Raw genomic sequence first — 15,572 nt, forward strand, 5'->3', positions numbered from 1 at the left:
GACACTAGGGTTAGCGCTAGGATGACTGGGGTTAGCATTAGGATGACTAGGGTTAGCCTTAGGACGACTAGGGTTAGCGTTAGGATGACTAGGGTTAGCGTTAGGACGACCAGGTTAGGGTTAGGGTTAGGGTTAGGGTTAGGGTTAGGGCTAGGACGACTAGGGTTAGCGCTAGGACGAATAAGGTTTGCTCTAGGACACTAGGGTTAGCGCTAGGATGACTGGGGTTAGCATTAGGATGACTAGGGTTAGCCTTAGGACGACTAGGGTTAGCGTTAGGATGACTAGGGTTAGCGTTAGGACGACCAGGTTAGGGTTAGGGTTAGGGTTTGGGTTAGGGTTAGGGTTAGGGTTAGGGTTAGGGTTAGGGTTAGGGTAAGGGTTAGGGTTAGGGTTAGGGTTAGGGTTATGGTTAGGGCTAGGGCTAGGGCTAGGGCTAGGGCTAGGGTTAGGGTTAGGGTTAGGGTTAGGGTTAGGGTTAGGATTAGGGTTAGGGTTAGGGTTAGGGTTAGGGTTAGGGTTAGGGTTAGGGCTAGGACGACTAGGGTTAGCGCTAGGACGAATAAGGTTTGCTCTAGGACACTAGGGTTAGCGCTAGGATGACTGGGGTTAGCATTAGGATGACTAGGGTTAGCCTTAGGACGACTAGGGTTAGCGTTAGGATGACTAGGGTTAGCGTTAGGACGACCAGGTTAGGGTTAGGGTTAGGGTTAGGGTTATGGTTAGGGTTAGGGTTAGGGTTAGGGTTAGGGTTAGGGCTAGGACGACTAGGGTTAGCGCTAGGACGAATAAGGTTTGCTCTAGGACACTAGGGTTAGCGCTAGGATGACTGGGGTTAGCATTAGGATGACTAGGGTTAGCCTTAGGACGACTAGGGTTAGCGTTAGGATGACTAGGGTTAGCGTTAGGACGACCAGGTTAGGGTTAGGGTTAGGGTTAGGGTTAGGGTTAGGGTTAGGGTAAGGGTAAGGGTTAGGGTTAGGGTTAGGGTTAGGGTTAGGGTTAGGGTTAGGGTTAGGGTTAGGGCTAGGGCTAGGGCTAGGGCTAGGGTTAGGGTTAGGGTTAGGGTTAGGGTTAGGGTTAGGGTAAGGGTAAGGGTTAGGGTTAGGGTTAGGGTTAGGGTTAGGGTTAGGGCTAGGGCTAGGGCTAGGGCTAGGGCTAGGGTTAGGGTTAGGGTTAGGGTTAGGGTTAGGGTTAGGGCTAGGACGACTAGGGTTAGCGCTAGGACGAATAAGGTTTGCTCTAGGACACTAGGGTTAGCGCTAGGATGACTGGGGTTAGCATTAGGATGACTAGGGTTAGCCTTAGGACGACTAGGGTTAGCGTTAGGATGACTAGGGTTAGCGTTAGGACAACCAGGTTAGGGTTAGGGTTAGGGTTAGGGTTAGGGTTAGGGTTAGGGTAAGGGTTAGGGTTAGGGTTAGGGTTAGGGTTAGGGTTAGGGTTAGGGCTAGGGCTAGGGCTAGGGTTAGGGTTAGGGTTAGGGTTAGGGTTAGGGTTAGGGTTAGGGTAAGGGTAAGGGTTAGGGTTAGGGTTAGGGTTAGGGTTAGGGTTAGGGTTAGGGTTAGGGCTAGGGCTAGGGTTAGGGTTAGGGTTAGGGTTAGGGTTAGGGTTAGGGTTAGGGTTAGGACAACTAGGGTTAGCGCTAGGACGAATAAGGTTTGCTCTAGGACACTAGGGTTAGCGCTAGGATGACTGGGGTTAGCATTAGGATGACTAGGGTTAGCCTTAGGACGACTAGGGTTAGCGTTAGGATGACTAGGGTTAGCGTTAGGACGACCAGGTTATCCTTAGGACGACTAGGGTTAGCGTTAGTACGACCAGGGTTATCCTTAGGACGACTAGGGTTAACGTTAGTTACGACTAGGGTTAGCCTTAGGACGACTAGAGTTAGCGATAGGACGACTAGGGTAAGCCTTAGGACGACTAGGGTTAGCGCTTGGACGACTAGGGTTAGCGTTAGGACGACTAGGTTTAGCCTTAGGATGAATAGAGTTAGTGTTATGATGACTAGGGTTAGCCTTAGGACGACTAGGGTTTCCGCTAGGACGACTGAGGCTAGCGCTAGGACGACTATAGTTAGAGTTAGGACGACCAGGGTTAGCGCGAGGATGACTAGGGTTAGCTCTAGGATGACCAGGGTTAGCTCTTGGACGACTAGGGTTAGCGTTAGGACGACTAGGGTTAGCGTTAGGACGACTAGGGCTAGCTTTAGTACGACCAGGGTTAGCGTTAGGACGAATTGGGTTAGCCTTAAGATGACTAGGGTTAGTGTTAGTACGACTAGGATTAGGGCTAGGACGACTAGGGTTAGCGTTAGGATGACTAGTGCGAGCTCTCGGATGACTAGGGTTAGCGCTAGGACGACTAGGGTTACCGTTATGACGACTTAGGTTAGCGCTAGCACAACTAGGTTTAGCGCTAGGACGACTAGGGTTAGCGTTATGACGACTAGGGTTAGCGTTAGGACGACTACGGTTAGCGCTAGAACAACTAGGGTTAGCGTTAGTACAACTAGAGTTAGCGTTAGGATGACTAGGGTTAGAGTTAGGACGACTAGGTTTAGCGCTTGGATGACTAGGGTTAGCGCTAGGACGAATAAGGTTTGCTCTAGGACACTAGGGTTAGCGCTAGGATGACTGGGGTTAGCATTACGATGACTAGGGTTAGCGTTAGGACCACTAGGGTTAGCGTTAGGATGACTAGGGTTAGCGTTAGGACGACCAGGTTATCCTTAGGACGACTAGGGTTAGCGTTAGTACGACCAGGGTTATCCTTAGGACGACTAGTTTTAACGTTAGTTATGACTAGGGTTAGCCTTAGGACGAATAGAGTTAGCGCTAGGACGACTCGGTTTAGCGTTAGGATGACTAGGGTTAGCCTTAGGATGACTAGGGTTAGCGATAGGACGACTAGGGTAAGCCTTAGGACGACTAGGGTTAGCGCTTGGACAACCAGGGTTAGCGCTAGGACGACTAGTGTTAGCGCTAGGACGACTAGGGTTAGCGTTAGGACGACTAGGGTTAGCGTTAGGATGACTAGGGTTAGCCTTAGGACGACTAGGGTTAGCGTTAGGATGACTAGGGTTGGCGTTAGTACGACTAGGGTTAGCGCTAGGACGACTAAGGCTAGTGCTAGGACAACTAGGATTAGCGTTAGGACGACCAGGGATAGCGCTAGGACGACTAGGGTTAGCGTTAGGATGACTAGAGTTAGCCTTAGGACGACTAGGATTAGCGCTAGGACGACTAGGGCTAGCGCTAGGACAACAAGGGTTACCGTTAGGATGACTTAGGTTAGCGTTAGGATGACTAGGGTTAGTGCTAGCACGACTAGGTTTAGCGCTAGGATGACTAGGGTTAGCGTTAGGACGACTATGGTTAGCGTTAGGATGACTACGGTTAGCGCTAGGACAACTAGGGTTAGCGTTAGTACAACTAGGGTTAGCGTTAGGATGACTAGGGTTAGAGTTAGGATGACTAGGTTTAGTGCTAGGACGACTAGGGTTAGCGCTAGGACGAATAAGGTTTGCACTAGGACACTAGGGTTAGCTCTAGGATGACTAGGGTTAGTGTTAGGACGACCAGGGTTATCCTTAGGACGACTAGGGTAAGCGTTAGTACGACCAGGGTTATCCTTAGGACGACTAGAGTTAGCGCTAGGACGACTAGGTTTAGCGTTTGGATGACTAGGGTTAGCCTTACGACTACTAGGGTTAGCGAAAGGACGACTAGGGTAAGCCTTAGGATGACTAGGGTTAGCGTTAGGACGACTAGGTTTAGCCTTAGGATGAATAGGGTTAGTGTTATGATGACTAGGGTTAGCCTTAGGACGACTAGGGTTTCCGCTAGGACGACTGAGGTTAGCGCTAGGACGACTATAGTTAGAGTTAGGACGACCAGGGTTAGCGCGAGGATGACTAGGGTTAGCTCTAGGATGACCAGGGTTAGCTCTTGGACGACTAGGGTTAGCGTTAGGACGACTAGGGTTAGCGTTAGGACGACTAGGGCTAGCTTTAGTACGACCAGGGTTAGCGTTAGGACGACTTGGGTTAGCCTTAAGATGACTAGGGTTAGTGTTAGGACGACTAGGATTAGCACTAGGACGACTAGGGTTAGCGTTAGGATGACTAGTGCGAGCTCTCGGATGACTAGGGTTAGCGCTAGAACGACTAGGGTTACCGTTATGACGACTTAGGTTAGCGCTAGCACGACTAGGTTTAGCGCTAGGACGACTAGGGTTAGCGTTAGGACGACTAGGGTTAGCGTTAGGACGACTACGGTTAGCGCTAGAACAACTAGGGTTAGCGTTAGTACAACTAGAGTTAGCGTTAGGATGACTAGGGTTAGAGTTAGGACGACTAGGTTTAGCGCTAGGACGACTAGGGTTAGCGCTAGGACGAATAAGGTTTGCTCTAGGACACTAGGGTTAACGCTAGGATGACTGGGGTTAGCATTAGGATGACTAGGGTTAGCGTTAGGACCACTAGGGTTAGCGTTAGGATGACTAGGGTTAGCGTTAGGACGACCAGGTTATCCTTAGGACGACTAGGGTTAGCGTTAGTACGACCAGGGTTATCCTTAGGATGACTAGGGTTAACGTTAGTTACGACTAGGGTTAGCCTTAGGACGACTAGAGTTAGCGATAGGACGACTAGGGTAAGCCTTAGGACGACTAGGGTTAGCGCTTGGACGACTAGGGTTAGCGTTAGGATGACTAGGTTTAGCCTTAGGATGAATAGGGTTAGTGTTATGATGACTAGGGTTAGCCTTAGGACGAATAGGTTTTCCGCTAGGACGACTGAGGCTAGCGCTAGGACGACTATAGTTAGAGTTAGGACGACCAAGGTTAGCGCAAGGATGACTAGGGTTAGCTCTAGGATGACCAGGGTTAGCTCTTGGACGACTAGGGTTAGCGTTAGGACGACTAGGGTTAGCGTTAGGACGACTAGAGCTAGCTTTAGTACGACCAGGGTTAGCGTTAGGACGAATTGGGTTAGCCTTAAGATGACTAGGGTTAGTGTTAGGACGACTAGGATTAGGGCTAGGACGACTAGGGTTAGCGTTAGGATGACTAGTGCGAGCTCTCGGATGACTAGGGTTAGCGCTAGGACGACTAGGGTTACCGTTATGACGACTTAGGTTAGCGCTAGCACAACTAGGTTTAGCGCTAGGACGACTAGGGTTAGCGTTATGACGACTAGGGTTAGCGTTAGGACGACTACGGTTAGCGCTAGAACAACTAGGGTTAGCGTTAGTACAACTAGAGTTAGCGTTAGGATGACTAGGGTTAGAGTTAGGACGACTAGGTTTAGCGCTTGGATGACTAGGGTTAGCGCTAGGACGAATAAGGTTTGCCCTAGGACACTAGGGTTAGCGCTAGGATGACTGGGGTTAGCATTACGATGACTAGGGTTAGCGTTAGGACCACTAGGGTTAGCGTTAGGATGACTAGGGTTAGCGTTAGGACGACCAGGTTATCCTTAGGACGACTAGGGTTAGCGTTAGTACGACCAGGGTTATCCTTAGGACGACTAGTGTTAACGTTAGTTATGACTAGGGTTAGCCTTAGGACGACTAGAGTTAGCACTAGGACGACTCGGTTTAGCGTTAGGATGACTAGGGTTAGCCTTAGGATGACTAGGGTTAGCGATAGGACGACTAGGGTATGCCTTAGGACGACTAGGGTTAGCGCTAGGACGACTAGGGTTAGCGTTAGGACGACTAGGTTTAGCCTTAGGATGAATAGGGTTAGCGTTATGACGACTAGGGTCAGCCTTAGGACGACTAGGGTTTCCGCTAGGACGACTGAGGTTAGCGCTAAGATGACTACAGTTAGCGTTAGGACGACCAGGGTTAGCGCGAGGATGACTAGGTTTAGCTCTAGGATGACTAGGGTTAGCTCTTGAACGACTTGGGTTAGCGTTAGGACGACTAGGGTTAGCGTTAGGATGACTAGGGCTAGCTTTAGTACGACCAGGGTTAGCATTAGGACGACTTGGGTTAGCCTTAAAATGACTAGGGTTAGTGTTAGCACGACTAGGATTAGCGCTAGGACGACTAGGGTTAGCGTTAGGATGACTAGTGCGAGCTCTCGGATGACTAGGGTTAGCGCTACGACGACTAGGGTTACCGTTAGGACGACTTAGGTTAGCGTTAGGATGACTAGGGTTAGCGCTAGCACGACTAGGTTTAGCGCTAGGACGACTAGGGTTAGCGTTAGGACGACTAGGGTTAGCGTTAGGACAACTACGGTTAGCGCTAGAACAACTAGGGTTAGCATTAGTACAACTAGAGTTAGCGTTAGGATGACTAGGGTGAGAGTTAGGACGACTAGGTTTAGCGCTAGGACGACTAGGGTTAGAGCTAGGACGAATAAGGTTTGCTCTAGGACACTATGGTTAGCGCTAGGATGACTGGGGTTAGCATTAGGATGACTAGGGTTAGCGTTAGGACCACTAGGGTTAGCGTTAGGATGACTAGGGTTAGCTTTAGGACGACCAGGTTATCCTTAGGACAACTAGGGTTAGCGTTAGTACGACCAGGGTTATCCTTAGGACGACTAGGGTTAACATTAGTTACGACTAGAGTTAGCGCTAGGATGACTCGGTTTAGCGTTAGGATGACTAGGGTTAGCCTTAGGACGACTAGGGTTAGCGATAGGACGACTAGGGTAAGCCTTAGGACGACTAGGGTTAGCGCTAGGACGACTAGGGTTAGCGTTAGGACGACTAGGTTTAGCCTTAGGATGAATAGGGTTAGCGTTAGGACGACTAGGGTTAGCCTTAGGACGACTAGGGTTTCCCCTAGGACGACTGAGGTTAGCGCTAGGACGACTAGGGTTAGCGTTAGTACGACCAGGGTTAGCGCGAAGATGACTAGGGTTAGCTCTAGGATGACTAGGGTTAGCTCTTGGACGACTAGGGTTAGCTCTTGGACGACTAGGGTTAGCGTTAGGACAACTAGGGTTAGCGTTAGGACGACTAGTGCTAACTTTAGTACGAACATGGTTAGCGTTAGGACGACTAGGGTTAGCCTTAAGACGACTAGGGTTAGCGTTAGGACGATTAGGATTAGCGCTAGGACGACTAGGGTTAGCGTTACGACGACTAGTGTGATCTCTTGGATGACTAGGGTTAGTGCTAGGATGACTAGGGTTAGCGCTAGGCCGACTAGGGTTATCGTTAGAACGACTAAGGTTAGCATTAGGGGGGCGCCGTATGGCCTCCTGCTGTGTATAGATTTCTACGTTCGGCCTCACGCTGTGTATAGATGGCACCGTGCGGCCTCCCGCTGTATATTGATGGCGCTGTGCGGCATCCTGCTATGTATACATGGATACGTGCGGCCTGCCTCTGTGTATAGATGGCGCCTTGAGCCCCCCTTTTGTGTATACATAGTGTCTTGCTGCCTCCTGCTGTGTATAGATGGATACGTGCGGCTCCCTGCTGTATATAGATGGCTCCGTGCGGCTCCCTGCTGAGTATAGATGGCACTGTGCGGCATCCTGCTGTGTATAGATGGCGCCGTGCGGATTCCTGCTGTGTATAGATGGCGCCGTGCGGCATCCTACTGTGTATAGATGGCTACCTGCGCCCCCCTGCTGTGTATAGATAGCGCCATGCTGCCTCCCGTTGTGTATAGATGGCTACGTGCGGCCCCCTGCTGTGTATAGATGGCGCCGTGCGGAGTCCCGCTGTGTATAGATGGCTACATGCGGCCTCCCGCTGTGTATAGATGGCTACGTCCGGCCTCCCGCTGTGTATAGATGGCTACGTGCGACCTCCCGCTGTGTATAGATAGCTACGTACAACCTCCCGCTGTGTATAGATTGCTACGTGCATCCTCCCGCTGTGTATAGATGGCTATGTGCGGCCTCTCGCTGTGTATAGGTGGTCACGTGCGGCCTCCTACTGTGTATAGATGGTGCTGTGCGTCCTCCCGCTGTGTATAGATAGCTATGTGCGGCCTCCCGCTCTTTATAGATCGCTACGTGTGGCCCCCTGCTGTCTATAGATGGCACCGTGGGGCCTCCCACTGTGTATAGATGGCTGAGTGCGGCCTCCTGCTTTGTATAAATGGCTGCTTGCGGCCTCCTGCTGTGTATAGATGGCTACGTGCGGCCTCCCGCTGTGTATAGATGGCTACGTGCGGCCCCCTGCGGTGTATAGATGGCTATGTGCAGCCTCCTGCTGTGTATAAATGGCTGCGTGCGCCCCCTGCTGTGTATAGATGGCTACATGCGGCCTCCCGCTGTGTATAGATGGCTACGTGGGGCCCCCTGCTGTGTATAGATGGCTACGTGCGGCCCCCTGCTGTGTATAGATGGCACCGTGGGGCCTCCCGCTGTGTATAGATGGCTGAGTGCGGCCTCCTGCTGTGTATAGATGGCTACGTGCGGCCTCCTGCTGTGTTTAAATGGCTACGTGTGGCCTCCCGCTGTGTATAGATGGCTATGTGTGGCCTCTCGCTGTGCATAGATGGCAACGTGTGGCCTCCCGCTGTGTATAGATGGCTACGTGTGGCCTCCCGCTGTGTATAGATGGCTACCTGCGGCCTCCTGCTGTGTATAGATGGCTACGTGTGGCCTCCCGCTGTGTATAGATGGCTACGTGTGGCCTCCTGCTGTGTATAGATGACTACGTGTGGCCTCCCGCTGTATATAGATGGCTAAGTGTGGCCTCCCCCTGTGTATAAATGGGTACGTGTGGCCTCCCGCTGTGTATAGATGGCTATGTGTGGCCTCCCGCTGTGTATAGATGGCTACGTGCGGCTTCCTGCTGTGTATAGATGGCTACGTGTGGCCTCCCGCTGTGTATAGATGGCTATGTGCGGCCTCTCGCTGTGTATAGATGGCTACGTGTGGCCTCCCGCTGTGTATAGATGGCTACGTGTGGCCTCCCGCTGTGTATAGATGGCTACGTGCGGCCTCCCGCTGTATATAGATGGCTACGTATGGCCTCCCGCTGTGTATAAATGGGTACGTGTGGCCTCCCGCTGTGTATAGATGGCTACGTGTGGCCTCCCGCTGTGTATAGATGGCTACGTGTGTCCTCCCGCTGTGTATAGATGGCTACGTGCGGCCTCCCGCTGTGTATAGATGGCTACGTGTGGCCTCCCGCTGTGTATAGATGGCTATGTGCGGCCTCTCGCTGTGTATAGATGGCTACGTGTGGCCTCCCGCTGTGTATAGATGGCTACGTGTGGCCTCCCGCTGTGTATAGATGGCTACTATGTGCGGCCTCCTGCTGTGTATAGATGGCTACGTGTGGCCTCCCGCTGTGTATAGATGGCTACGTGTGGCCTCCTGCTGTGTATAGATGACTACGTGTGGCCTCCCGCTGTATATAAATGGCTACGTGTTGCCTCCTGCTGTGTATAGATGGCTACGTGTGGCCTTCTGCTGTGTAAAGATGGCTACTATGTGCGGCCTCCTGCTGTGTATAGATGGCTATTACGTGCGGCCTCCCGCTGTGTATAGATGGCTACGTGCGGCCTCCTGCTGTGTATAGATGGCTATGTGCGGCCTCCCGCTGTGTATAGATGGCTACGTATGGCCTCCTGCTGTGTATAGATGGGTACGTGCGGCCTCCTGCTGTGTATAGGAGGATTGTGGCAGCTCATATTGTGTGTAGGGTCTCATACTTTATATAGGGGATGTCAGCATAATTAATTGTGCTCAATATTAAGTCATACAATTAATGTAAAAAAATTATTTAATATATTAATATTGTGCCAAATTAATTTCACGTGAACTATCACATGATCTATCACAGGGGATCATGTAACATGTGATACATCAGGTGTGTGTGTGGGGTGGGGGGCCACTTCTTCTAAACTGCCCGGGGCCCTTGCTACTCTTAATCCACCCCTGCTCTGGTGCTATGCGAGTATCTTGTAGTGCTTAGATAATATATTCAAGCCCCTGCGGCTGCATGTTTTGTTTTTGTCTGTTAGACAACCACAACACTTAACAAACTGGCAATCCCCGCATGTGTTGCATCTGTCTAACAGCAGATACAACACTATATATATATAAACCCTATAGGGCCTGAACAGTTGTGTATTTAGCTTAATGGTGTCTTCTCCTTTTTTGGTCATTCAGGGATCCATCAGGGAATTCTTTCAATCAGGATAACAAAAGGAGACTATAAGCCGAATGGCAAATAGAATAAGAGCTCACAGGTCCAGGCAATATGCCCCCACAAAGTCTCTACATACAATATGAGCCCCCACGCAGCCCCCCATATAGAGTAGGAGTCCACACAAAGCCCCCTACATACAGTATGAGACCACCATAGCCCTGTACATACAGTATGAGCCCTCACATAGCCCCCAATATACAGTTGTGCTCAAAAGTTTACATACCCCGGCAGAATTTTTGCTTTCTTGGCCTTGTTTCAGAGAATATGAAAAATAACACAAAAACTTTTTCTCCACTCATGGTTATTGATTACGTGAAGCCATTTATTGTCAAACTACTATGTTTTCTCTTCTTAAATCTTAATGACAACCAAAAACATCCAAATGACCCTGATGAAAAGTTCACATACCCCAGTTCTTAATACTGTGTATTGCCCCCTCTAACATCATTGACAGCTTGAAGTCTTTTGTCAGTTGTGGATGAGGTTCTTTATTTTCTCAGATGGTAAAGCTGCCCATTCTTCTTGGCAAAAAGCCTCCAATTCCTGTAAATTACTGGGCTGTCTAGCATGAACTGCACGCTTGAGATCTCCTCAGAGTGGCTCATTGATATTGAGGTCAGGAGACTGAGAGGGCCACTCCAGAACCTTCATTTTATTCTGCTGTAGCCAATGACAGGTCGACTTGGCCTTGTGTCTTGGATAGTGTTGAGCCACCCCCGTAGTGTTTGGGTTCGACGAACGGTTCGTCGAACACAGTCGAACACCGTTAAGACCAATGGCAGGCAAACAAAAACACATTGAAACACATAGAAAACACATAGAAAACACCTTCAAAGGTGTCCAAAAGCTGACAAACTGCTCAGAAGACACAACTAACACATGGAAAAGTGACAAGTACATATAGTCATGCGAAAAGAAAAGAGGTGGAGGAGTAAAAAGAGGAGGAGACACAGATATAGGCATGTCATGCCCTTCTAAAATCAAGAAAGGCTGGAGTAAAAATCTAAAATCAGCCAACCAACACCCAGACGTCGTGACTAGAGATGAGCGTTGTTCTACTCGAACTGTTCGCCAATCTCAAATTCGAGCTGTTTTGGGCGGTGTTCAAGCCGTTCGGCGAACACGAACAATTTGAGAAAAATTCGGCTGTTCGAGGTTATGTTCGATAACTGTTCGTGCACCAAAATCATAACTGGATTTTTTCTCAGTAATGATGAAAATTAATGTTAATACGCAGTTTGAGTGTACAGCGGGGTGGGGGGAGGGGCAGGGGATGGATCTCTGCAGGAACAATGAAGATCTCCATTTTTTTTTCTCTTTCCCGCATTTACAGTGGGGAGGTGCAATCTGTCAGCCTATCAGCAGCGCACAGACGGAGCGAAGTGCTTTTTTTCACACAAGCAAGGGCATGTGTCATTGGCAGTGTATGTCACATGTCCTTGCCCTATAAGACCAAGCCATTTTCCCCGTCGCCACCATTTTCTCACTGCTGCACCTGCGTGTTAGACGGCACCGCTGTTGCTGTGTGCGCTATACCTTGTTAATTTCAAGCCAATTTTCGCACAAATATACAGATAGCTTGGGAGTAGGGAATAGTTGTGATTGCAGTCCTTTTAAGGACTAGGTTACAGCATTTCCTACGACTTTTATCAGGGAGGTCTGTGCTCTTAAATAGATAGGTTGTGGGAGTAAAGACTAATTGTAATTGGAGTCCTTTTCAGGACTAGGTTACATCAGTTCCTATCAGTTTTTGCCAGGCAGGTCTGTGCCAGTGCTGTGCAAGTTTTTTTCACAGCATTTGGCTGAATCTAGCAAAGCTAATCCTTTTTGGCCTATTGCAGAGTGTGTTAGTCAGTGGAGTAGCCTATCTGTGTTGCAAGATATACCACCTGTGTATAGAATACCAATTTTTTTACTGCACCTAGTGAAGTAAAATCTTTTGGGCATAGCATCATTCTATTAGTCCATCTATACTGACCTCCATCAGGTTGCAAATTAAAACTAATTTTTATCTGCATCTACAGTACCTCTGAAAAAATATTTGGGCTTCTAGCTGTGTGTGGGACTTGTTGTATTAGTCCATCTATACTGACCTCCATCGGGTTGCAAACTGAATATATTTTTTTCTGCATCTACCTCTGAAAAAATATTGGGCTTCTAGCTGTGTGTGGGACTTGTTGTATTAGTCCATCTATACTGACCTCCATCAGGTTGCAAACTGAATATATTTTTTTCTGCATCTACCTCTGAAAAAATATTGGGCTTCTAGCTGTGTGTGGGTCTTGTTCTATTAATCCATTTATACTGACCTCCATCAGGTTGCAAACTGAATATAATTTTTTTCTGCATCTAGCTCTGAAAAAATATTTGGCCTTCTAGTAGTGTGTCGGACTTTCTCTATTAGTCCATCTATACTGACCTCCATCAGGTTGCAAATTAAAACTAATTTTTATCTGCATCTACAGTACCTCTGAAAAAATATTTGGGCTTCTAGCTGTGTGTGGGACTTGTTGTATTAGTCCATCTATACTGACCTCCATCAGGTTGCAAACTGAATATATTTTTTTCTGCATCTACCTCTGAAAAAATATTTGGCCTTCTAGTAGTGTGTCGGACTTTCTCTATTAGTCCATCTATACTGAACTCCATCAGGTTGCAAATTAAAAATAATTTTTATCTGCATCTACAGTACCTCTGAAAAAATATTTGGGCTTCTAGCTGTGTGTGGGACTTGTTGTATTAGTCCATCTATACTGACCTCCGTCAGGTTGCAAACTGAATATATTTTTTTCTGCATCTACCTCTGAAAAAATATTGGGCTTCTAGCTGTGTGTGGGTCTTGTTCTATTAATCCATCTATACTGACCTCCATCAGGTTGCAAACTGAATATAATTTTTTTCTGCATCTAGCTCTGAAAAAATATTTGGGCTTCTAGTAGTGTGTCGGACTTTCTCTAATAGTCCATCTATACTGACCTCCATCAGGTTGCAAATTAAAACTAATTTTTATCTGCATCTACAGTACCTCTGAAAAAATATTTGGGCTTCTAGCTGTGTGTGGGACTTGTTGTATTAGTCCATCTATACTGACCTCCATCAGGTTGCAAACTTAATATATTTTTTTCTGCATCTACCTCTGAAAAAATATTTGGCCTTCTAGTAGTGTGTCGGACTTTCTCTATTAGTCCATCTATACTGACCTCCATCAGGTTGCAAATTAAAAATAATTTTTATCTGCATCTACAGTACCTCTGAAAAAATATTTGGGCTTCTAGCTGTGTGTGGGACTTGTTGTATTAGTCCATCTATACTGACCTCCATCAGGTTGCAAACTGAATATATTTTTTTCTGCATCTACCTCTGAAAAAATATTGGGCTTCTAGCTGTGTGTGGGTCTTGTTCTATTAATCCATCTATACTGACCTCCATCAGGTTGCAAACTGAATATAATTTTTTTCTGCATCTAGCTCTGAAAAAATATTTGGCCTTCTAGTAGTGTGTCGGACTTTCTCTATTAGTCCATCTATACTGACCTCCATCAGGTTGCAAATTAAAACTAATTTTTATCTGCATCTACAGTACCTCTGAAAAAATATTTGGGCTTCTAGCTGTGTGTGGGACTTGTATTAGTCCATCTATACTGACCTCCACCAGGTTGGAAACTGAATATATTTTTTTCTGCATCTACCTCTGAAAAAATATTTGGCCTTCTAGTAGTGTGTCGGACTTTCTCTATTAGTCCATCTATACTGACCTCTATCAGGTTGCAAATTAAAAATAACTTTTATCTGCATCTACAGTACCTCTGAAAAAATATTTGGGCTTCTAGCTGTGTGTGGGACTTGTTGTATTAGTCCATCTATACTGACCTCCATCAGGTTGCAAACTGAATACATTTTTTTCTGCATCTACCTCTGAAAAAATATTTGGCCTTCTAGTAGTGTGTCGGACTTTCTCTATTAGTCCATCTATACTGACCTCCATCAGGTTGCAAATTAAAAATAATTTTTATCTGCATCTACAGTACCTCTGAAAAAATATTTGGGCTTCTAGCTGTGTGTGCGACTTGTTGTATTAGTCCATCTATACTGACCTCCATCAGGTTGCAAACTGCATATATTTTTTTCTGCATCTACCTCTGAAAAAATATTGGGCTTCTAGCTGTGTGTGGGTCTTGTTCTATTAATCCATCTATACTGACCTCCATCAGGTTGCAAACTGAATATATTTTTTTCTGCATCTACCTCTGAAAAAATATTGGGCTTCTAGCTGTGTGTGGGTCTTGTTCTATTAATCCATCTATACTGACCTCCATCAGGTTGCAAACTGAATATATTTTTTTCTGCATCTACCTCTGAAAAAATATTGGGCTTCTAGCTGTGTGTGGGACTTGTTGTATTAGTCCATCTATACTGACCTCCATCAGGTTGCAAACTGAATATATTTTTTTCTGCATCTACCTCTGAAAAAATATTGGGCTTCTAGCTGTGTGTCGGTCTTGTTCTATTAATCCATCTATACAGACCTCCATCAGGTTGCAAACTGAATATAATTTTTTTCTGCATCTAGCTCTGAAAAAATATTTGGCCTTCTAGCAGTGTGTCGGACTTTCTCTATTAGTCCATCTATACTGACCTCCATCAGGTTGCAAATTAAAACTAATTTTTATCTGCATCTACAGTACCTCTGAAAAAATATTTGGGCTTCTAGCTGTGTGTGGGACTTGTTGTATTAGTCCATCTATACTGACCTCCATCAGGTTGCAAACTGAATATATTTTTTTCTGCATCTACCTCTGAAAAAATATTGGGCTTCTGGCTGTGTGTGGGTCTTGTTCTATTAATCCATCTATACTGACCTCCATCAGGTTGCAAACTGAATATAATTTTTTTCTGCATCTAGCTCTGAAAAAATATTGGGCTTCTGGCTGTGTGTGGGTCTTGTTCTATTAATCCATCTATACTGACCTCCATCAGGTTGCAAACTGAATATAATTTTTTTCTGCATCTAGCTCTGAAAAAATATTGGGCTTCTAGCTGTGTGTGGGTCTTGTTCTATTAATCCATCTATACTGACCTCCATCAGGTTGCAAACTGAATATAATTTTTTTCTGCATCTAGCTCTGAAAAAATATTTGGCCTTCTAGTAGTGTGTCGGACTTTCTCTATTAGTCCATCTATACTGACCTCCATCAGGTTGCAAATTAAAAATAATTTTTATCTGCATCTACAGTACCTCTGAAAAAATATTTGGGCTTCTAGCTGTGTGTGGGACTTGTTGTATTAGTCCATCTATACTGACCTCCATCAGGTTGCAAACTGAATATATTTTTTTCTGCATCTACCTCTGAAAAAATATTGGGCTTCTAGCTATGTGTGGGACTTGTTGTATTAGTCCATCTATACTGACCTCCATCAGGTTGCAAATT

The sequence above is a fragment of the Phyllobates terribilis genome, unplaced genomic scaffold, assembly GCF_046119375.1.
Source record: "Phyllobates terribilis strain yellow unplaced genomic scaffold, ASM4611937v1 Scaffold_253__1_contigs__length_2831437, whole genome shotgun sequence".
NCBI lineage: Eukaryota > Metazoa > Chordata > Amphibia > Anura > Dendrobatidae > Phyllobates > Phyllobates terribilis.